We start from the raw sequence: 8,752 nt of genomic DNA, 5'->3' as shown, positions 1-8,752 counted from the left end.
CTCTTCAAGCAGGAGCTTCACCATGCCCCTTTTCACGAAGAGCTTCGGCTGTGATCTGGTTGGTTGTTTCGAACAGTGCATGCACGTTTGGCGAGAACTATAATTGATCATTAATGACAGTGAACTCAAACTTTAGGAAATTTTCAAGGAAAACTCGACGAGAGACGGAACAGGTCATTTATATGCTGGTGAGTTAACGCGAGACGTAAATTGTTTCCGTGGCCGAATCTGTCCTTTCCTTTAAACAGCCCACGATAAAGCAACAAGTGCCCCGTGGCTGATCATTCTCCGGAGTGGAAGACTAACTTATTTCATGTAGTTTCTAAGTTCTTAAACCTTATTATAGTCTGCACAATAGACTAGATTTGGTCTCATGGTTTGTAATGAAATGCGTGTAATTTGGTAGCATGCTTAGATGACTGAACTTGTTTTACATTTATAATGTGCAATTTGGCCTACGTCTCTGAAAATCCACGGGAAAGCGTTTTAAACACACATTTCGAAATGGGCCATGTATTAACCTGCATAATGAGCATCATCATGTCACACAGGTTATAGACGCCCTACGAATGACCGTGTGTTTGAAAATGTTGCCTTGGATACAAACTGCAAGGAACATACATGATTGGTCTTGGACAAACATACACCTTGCCAGAAGATACTGACACTACCGTTACGCTTGTTAACACTGAGATCGGAACACAATCATGGTTACATTAATTAAGTATAGTGGTCAAACGTTCATCCTGCTGCACAGACCCTACGGACGCTCTAGTCTAGAGTGCCTGGTTAAATTGCGTTTACAGGCATTTTAAACTCTGTCCATGGTTAAAGTAGTATGATCATATATTAAAGTGTTGAATTACTTTGGCATTGAAATATGTTATATTATTCAAATTTACCCATGGTGGACATAGTGTCTTACTACATTATAAGACTAATGTTTTCACCACATGAATTACAGGAAATTACCCATCCTTTTTACCTCAGATTGGTGATGTTGGTATTAAAGTTTATAGTCACCCGTTTATGATGACTATAGCTGCGCACACAGTTTAAAGGCCTTCAGATTGGCGCAGCGATATAAACCACTGCATCTCAGTGCTAGAGGTGTCACAACAGACCCTGGTAGGATTCCAGGCTGTATCACAACTGGCCGTAATTGGGAGTCCCTTAAGGTGGTGGACAATTGGCACAGCGTCGACCGTGTTAGGGTTTGGCTGGGGTAGGCCATCATTGTAAATAAGAATTTGTTATTAACTGACTTGCCTAGTTAAATAAAGGTTAAACAAACAAATATATAAAAACAAATCTAGAAGTCACACAATCTATTACTTAAAACAGATGATTATATTTGGTTTAGTACCGGTGTTTGTCATAAACTGCAGCCCGTAGCGGGACTTAGAACGTTACTGTCATTTTCAGGCCATGTTGGCTTGAAAATAAATTGCGTGCGTTCATCCCATAAAAGTCTCTGGCCTCAAATTAATTAATGGATTTGAGGGTTAAGCTATCACATCTATCACTATTTAGAAACTGATGTGAGGTAGTGATTCATTGACATTATCCTGTAAAAAAATGAGGTCAAATCATGAAGTCCGTGAACTTCATTCAGGTCGGAAAGTCGGAGCGCTATAAAGATGCCTGAGTTTCCGAGTTGGATGACCGTTCAAAAACTATTTTCCCCAGTTGGATCTATTTTTTTTCTCAGAATTCGCAGTTGTATTGAACGCTCGGAAGTTGTAGATTTCCGAGTCCATAGTTGTTTCGAATACGGTATTAGTCTCAGCGGAGGGAGAGAATAGCAGAGGGGTCCACCTCTCACAGTCCCTGCTTTGGCCTTCCTCCAGTCAGACTGTTCAGACAGCGGGGACAGGCTTGATGGCAAACCTCTAGTTGCATAATGGGTGAGCCATTATGCCTTTATCTTTAGCTTTTCTACAGAAATGTTTGATTATCAACTAGGAATGCCTTGAAGTTCACGATCCACTTGTTGGTGACCCCTGTTTTTTATGAATATAAATGGTGCTTTTGACATAATCCTACTTTCAGGTAAAAACTACCGAATGAGCCCAAAACCGTGCTATGATTTATTGTTTTTCATGATATTAGTGAAATCATGAAAATGTGTTTGTCCTGGCTACATTCATGACCCTGAAGAAGGCACAGTGATGCCGATACGTTGTTGGTTCACCCAATATATTACTGGGAGCTTGTATATAGTGTGTGTGACTCTTTTATTAATGTTTATGTCCTGGCTACATTGACACAGTTGAGCCGGAGTGAGATATGGGTCTGAAAATGTACCTCAATGCAGGAATGGGATATGCCACTGTACTCCAAATTTGACCTTTATCCACACTGCTCCATAGATAAGATTAAAATACTACTTGTGTTCCTCTAAAACTTCCTATTTCGTGCTCATGCTAGCTACCAGTAGCCACAGCAGCCATTATGAAATGGCACATGATGTTGAACAACAAAGGATCTGATTGGCTGAAACTGGCATTTTAAAATGGCAGCTGTGTCTACTGGTAGTTAGCATGAGGACGAAAGGGGCAGTTTTCAGCTGTATTTCTATCTGCTCGATGTATCGTTGTGTTCGTCAGCATGCTTCGGTTTGATGTATCGTTGTGTTCGTCAGCATGCTTCGGTTCGATGTATCGTTGTGTTCGTCAGCATGCTTCGGTTCGATGTATCGTTGTGTTCGTCAGCATGCTTCGGTTCGATGTATCGTTGTGTTCGTCAGCATGCTTCGGTTCGATGTATCGTTGTGTTCGTCAGCATGCTTCGTGTATCGTTGTGTTCGTCAGCATGCTTCGGTTCGATGTATCGTTGTGTTCGTCAGCATGCTTCGGTTCGATGTATCGTTGTGTTCGTCAGCATGCTTCGGTTCGATGTATCGTTGTGTTCGTCAGCATGCTTCGGTTCGGCTAACCGAACAAGTGTGCTTGCTTACTTCCTTAAAAGACCTTCGCTTTAAAAACAAGAAACAAGTGGCAATAGTACTTTGTCTATTTTGAGACACCCGTAACCAGTATACACTTCCTCAAAATAAAGAATTTATCTAAGTCAAGAAATCAGTCATTCATTTTGATGAAGATTTTTACATCTAATTACGATGTTTGAAGTATTTTTCAATGGAAAAAAATTACATGAAAATGAGTCTCTCATTGAATGACAAAAAAATACTTTATTGAAGAATCCCTACTGATAACCAATCGCAGACGAAGGGACGTAGACTTCGGCTCTGACCTTTGGCTTGCCTCCAGAAAAAATGTGTGCCCGAACTGCCGAAAAAAAACTCACCAAAGTCCAAAAAGTGATACAGCCCCCAAAAAATGGCATCATTATATATGTACAAACTCTACCAAACTGTTTCGGCTGGGAATTATGTGGACGCCTTTAGGAAGTAGACACTTGTGAGCCCTATTGACAAGAGTGGTGTTGGTCCAGTGTACACGCCGAGGAACTTAAAACTTGTGACCCTCTACTGCAGTCCTATTGATGTGGATTGGGGCATGTTCCCTCCTTTGCTTCCTGAAGTCCACAATCAACTACTTTGTTTTGCTCACATCGAGGGAGAGGTTATCATGACGCCACAATGCCAGTTCACTTACCTCCTCCCTATTGGCTGACTCGTTGTTGTTGGTTATCAGCCCTATAACCGTGATATCGTCAGCAAACTTGATGACGTTGGTGTTGTGCAACCATGCAGTTGTGGGTGAAGAGGGAGTACAGCAGAGGACTGAAAACACTCCCCTGGGGGGCCCCTGTGTGAAGAGTCAGGGGGGTGATGTTGCTAATCCTCACAGCCTGCGGTCTACTCGGCAGGAAGTCCAGGATCCAGTTGCAGAGGGTGGATTGTTGCCAGAAGATACCTGGGTCTGTATCTTCTGGCAACCATCCACCCATCATGTCTGGAAAGGAGATGCCCTTGATTTTATTGCTTCCTTTTAGCCTACATAATGTTAAGCAATACCAGAAAATATATGGCTCTGGCTATCTAGCCTACCGTTACAACTTGAGATGGATAGAACATGTTTGACTACAGTCTGATTTTTATGTCCATTTTAAATCTCCCTGTTCCTTGTTTCCTGCTAGAGGAATACCGTAATAGCAAGGTTGTGCAGGTGCTTCCTTTTGCTTACGTGTAGGCTGCTACCTCTGAGGAAGACCATTTCACCAACAACAAATGGATCCTAAATACTATACCCATTTAGAAACTCAAGTAGACCTGCTTATTATTTCTTTAACAGACCATTTCTGCATCTAAATTGAGCTGTAATGTGAAAACAAATCATTTTCATGGGCATATCCCATATGTAGGACTACCACACAAATAAAATTCCCCTTTGTGCTGCTTTTGTCAGACAACCCTCTTGTGGTAGCTTGTGTGACAGAAATAATAACATTTAGGCATAGGGTCATACTTGAGCTCTGGACTGGAGCCAAATTAATGCATGCACGAGGAGGTGTGTGCCCTGATTCTGCCCCTCTACCCCCTAAACACCATCTGGCTGATCTCTGGCATTATAACTCACATTTTGGGGAAGTGGCATCTCCAGAAGGAGGCCAAACCCAAATAAAATCCTGACTAATCCTGCTGACTAATGGGAAGACTGGGACCAGTGAGAGAGGGGAAGTGGAATGGTTACAGGAGAGGGAGAATGGACTGAGACTAAATAAAATCAATTATTGTTTTTGGTCATGAACACATGTTTAGCAGACGTTATGACAGCTTATGTTTCTAGCTCCTACCGTGCAATAATACCTAACAATACACACAAATTAATTAAGAAATATTAGCAGGTGCCATGTCAGAGTCTGGAATATATACACAGAGTATACTAAATATTAATATAGAGTTGCACCACCCCTTTTGCCCTCAGAAGATCCTCAATTCATCAGGGTATGGACTCTACAAGGTGTCAAACATTTCACAGGGATGCTGGCCCGTGTTGACTTCAATGCTTCCCACAGTTGTGTGAAGTTGGGTGGTGGATCATTCTTGATCCACACGGGAGAATGTTGAGTGTGAAAAATCCAGCAGCGTTGCAGTTCTTGATACAAGCCGGTGCACCTGGAACCTACTACCATACCCCATTTATAGGCACTTAAATATTTTTGCCTTGCCCATTCACTCTGCACTGAGTATCCAAAACATTAAAAACACCTGCTCTTTCCATGACAGACTGACCAGGTCAAAGCTATGACCCCTTATTGATATCACTTGTAAAATCCACTTCAATCAGTGTAATGAAGGGCTGGAGACGGGTTAAGTAAGGAATTTTTAAGCCTTGAGACAAGTGAGACATGAATTGTGCTTGTGTGATATTCAGAGGGTGAATGGGCAAGATAAAAAATGTCTGTCTTTGAACCGAGTATGGTAGCAGGTGCCAGGCGCACCGGTTTGTATCAAGAATAGCAACACTGCTGGATTTTTCACGCTCAACAGTTCCCTGTGTGTATCAAGAATGGTCCACCACCCAAAAGACATCCAACTGACTTCACACAACAGTGAGAAGCATTGGAGTAAACAAGGACCAGCATCCCCATGGGATGTTTTCAACACCTTGTCGAGTTCATGCCCTAACAAATTGAGAATGTTCTGAAGGCAAAGGCAGATTGGGGGGGCGCGCGCGCAACTGCATATTAGCACGGCACTACTAATTAGAGGTCGACCAACTATGATCTTTCATCGCCAATACCGATTATTGGAGGACCAAAAAAAGCCGATACCGATTAATCGACCGATTTTGTATTTTTTTACATTAAAATTTTTTTTATTTTATTTATTTATTTGTAATAGTGACAATTACAACAATACTGAATGAACTTTTATTTTAACTTAATATAAGACATCAATAAAAATCAATTTAGCCTCAAATAAATAATGAAACATGTTAAATTTGGTTTAAATAATGCAAAAACAGTGTTGGAGAAGAAAGTAAAAGTGCAATATATGCCATGTAAAAAAAAGCTAACGTTTATGTTCCTTGCTCAGAACATGAGAACATATGAAAGCTGGTGGTTCCTTTTAACATGAGTCTTCAATATTCCCAGGTAAGAACTTTTAGGTTGTAGTTATTATACGAATTATAGGACTATTTTGCTCTATACCATTTGTATTTCATATACCTTTGACTATTGGATGTTCATATAGGCACTTTAGTATTGCCAGTGTAACAGTATAGCTTCTGTCCCTCTCTTCGCTCCTCCCTGGGCTCGAACCAGGAACACATCAAAAACAGCCACCCTCGAAGCATCGTTATCCATTGCTCAACAAATGCCGCGGCCCTACTTTAAGGTCTCAGAGTGAGTGTCGTCACGTATTGAATCGCTATTAGCGTGCATCCCACTCACTAGCTAGCCTTTTCACATCGGTTACACCAGCCTAATCTTGGGAGTTGATAGGCTTGAAACAGCTCAATGCTTGAAGCACAACGAAGAGCTGCTGGCAAACGCACGAAAGTGCTGTTTTAATGAATGCTTGCGAGCCTGCTGCTGCCTACCACCGCTCAGTCAGACTGCTCTATCAAATATCAAATCATCGGCTTAATTCTAACATAATAACACACAGAAATACGAGCCTTAGGTCATTAATATGGTCGAATCCGGAAGCTATCATTTCGAAAACAAAATGTTTATTCTTTCAGTGAAATACGGAACTGTTCTGTATTTTATCTAACGGGTGGCATCCCTAAGTCTAAATATTGCTGTTACATTGTACAACCTTCAATGTTATGTCATAATTATGTAAAATTCTGGCAAATTAATTACGGTCTTTGTTAGGAATAAATGGTCTTCACACAGTTTGCAACGAGCCAGGCAGCCCAAACTACAGGTACTGCATCGATTATATGCAACGCAGGACACGCTAGATAAGTGGAGTGCAATGCCAGGCAGGTGGTAAGAGCGTTGGACTAGTAACCGGAAGGTTACAAGATTGAATCTCCGAGCTGACAAGGTACAAATCTGTCGTTCTGCCCCTGAACAAGGCAGTTAACCCACTGTTCCTAGGTCGTCATTGAAAATAAGAATGTGTTCTTAACTGACTTGCCACATTAAATAAAGGTTCAAAAAATAAAATAATAATCAATCGGCCACAATCCGTGTCCAAAAACGCTGATTACCGATTGTTATGAAAACTTGAAATCGGCCATTCCGATTAATCGGTCGACCTCTACTACTAATGTTTGGTATACTCTGTGTGTGTGTGTGGACAGTATATGAATAGAAAAGGTGTGTACAGCAGTAGTTATGTAGGATGAGCCTTATCTAGAATAGAGTATATACATACAGTGGGGAGAAGTATTTGATACACTGCCGATTTTGCATGTTTTCCTACTTACAAAGCATGTAGAGGTCTGTCATTTTTTTATCATAGGTAGTACACTTCAACTGTGAGAGACAAAATCTAAAACGCAAATCCAGATAATCACATTGTATGATTTTTAAATAATTAATTTGCATTTTATTGCATGACATAAGTATTTGATCACCTACCAACCAGTAAGAATTCCGGCTCTCACAGACCTGTTAGTTTTTCTTTAAGAAGCGCTCCTGTTCTCCACTCATTACCTGTATTAACTGCACCTGCTTGAACTCGTTACCTGTCCACACACTCAATCAAACAGACTCCAACCTCTCCACAATGGCCAAGACCATAGAGCTGTGTAAGGAAATCAGGGTTTAATTGTAGACCTGCACAAGGCTGGGATGGGCTACAGGACAATAGGCAAGCTGCTTGGTGAGAAGGCAACAACTGTTGGTGCAATTATTAGAAAATGAAAGAAGTTCAAGAGGACGGTCAATCACCCTCTGTCTGGGGCTCCATGCAATATCTCACCTCGTGGGGCATCAATGATCATGAGGAAGGTGAGGGATCAGCCCAGAACTCCACGTCAGGACCTGGTCAATGACCTGAAGAGAGCTGATACCACTGTCTCAAAGAAAACCATTAGTAACGCACTACGCCATCATGGATTAAAATCCTGCAGCGCACGCAAGGTCCCCTGCTCAAGCCAGCGCATGTCCAGTCCCATCTGAAGTTTGCCAATGACCATCTGGATGATCTAGAGGAGGAATGGGAGAAGGTCATGTGGTCTGATGAGACAAAAATAGAGCTTTTTGGTCTAAACTCCACTCGCTGTGTTTGGAGGAAGGAGGATGTGTACAACCCCAAGAACACCATCCCAACCGTGAAGCATGGAGGTGAAAACATAATTCCTTGGGGATGCTTTTCTGCAAAGGGGACAGGACGACTGCACCGTATTGAGGGGAGGATGGATGGGGCCATGTACAGTGGGGCAAAAAAGTATTTTGTCAGCCACCAATTGTGCAAGTTCTCCCACGTAAAAAGATGAGGCCTGTAATTTTCATCATAGGTACACTTCAACTGACAGACAAAATGAGAAAAAAAATCCAGAAAATCACATTGTAGGATTTTTAATGAATTTATTTGCAATTTATGGTGGAAAATAAGTATTTGGTCAATAACAAAAGTGTATCTCTACTTTGTCATTGCCAACAAAGGTTATATAACAGAGGTCAAATGTTTTCTGTAAGTCTTCACAAGGTTTTCACACACTGTTGCTGGTATTTTGGCCCATTCCTCCATGCAGATCTCCTCTAGAGCAGTGATGTTTTGGGGCTGTTGCTGGGCAACACAGACTTTCAACTCCCTCCAAATATTTTCTATGGGGTTGAGATCTGGAGACTGGCTAGGCCACTCCAGGACCTTGAAATG

At 41.6% G+C, this 8,752-nt stretch overlaps 1 protein-coding gene across 1 annotated transcript in view; it reads left to right on the top strand.

The window, feature by feature from the left end:
* The window catches only part of LOC135515035 (GAS2-like protein 3), a 33,110-nt gene continuing 24,358 nt past the window's right edge, over positions 1–8,752 (top strand). Inside the window, exon 1 of the mRNA XM_064938836.1 lies at positions 1–188. The gene's annotated coding sequence lies outside the window, so the exon portion shown is untranslated. The remainder of the gene's footprint in view (positions 189–8,752) is intronic.

This window comes from Oncorhynchus masou, chromosome 26 (assembly GCF_036934945.1).
Source record: "Oncorhynchus masou masou isolate Uvic2021 chromosome 26, UVic_Omas_1.1, whole genome shotgun sequence".
Classification (NCBI taxonomy): domain Eukaryota; kingdom Metazoa; phylum Chordata; class Actinopteri; order Salmoniformes; family Salmonidae; genus Oncorhynchus; species Oncorhynchus masou.
Note: the sequence above shows the minus strand (reverse complement) of the source record. Positions and strands in the feature narration are given on the sequence as shown.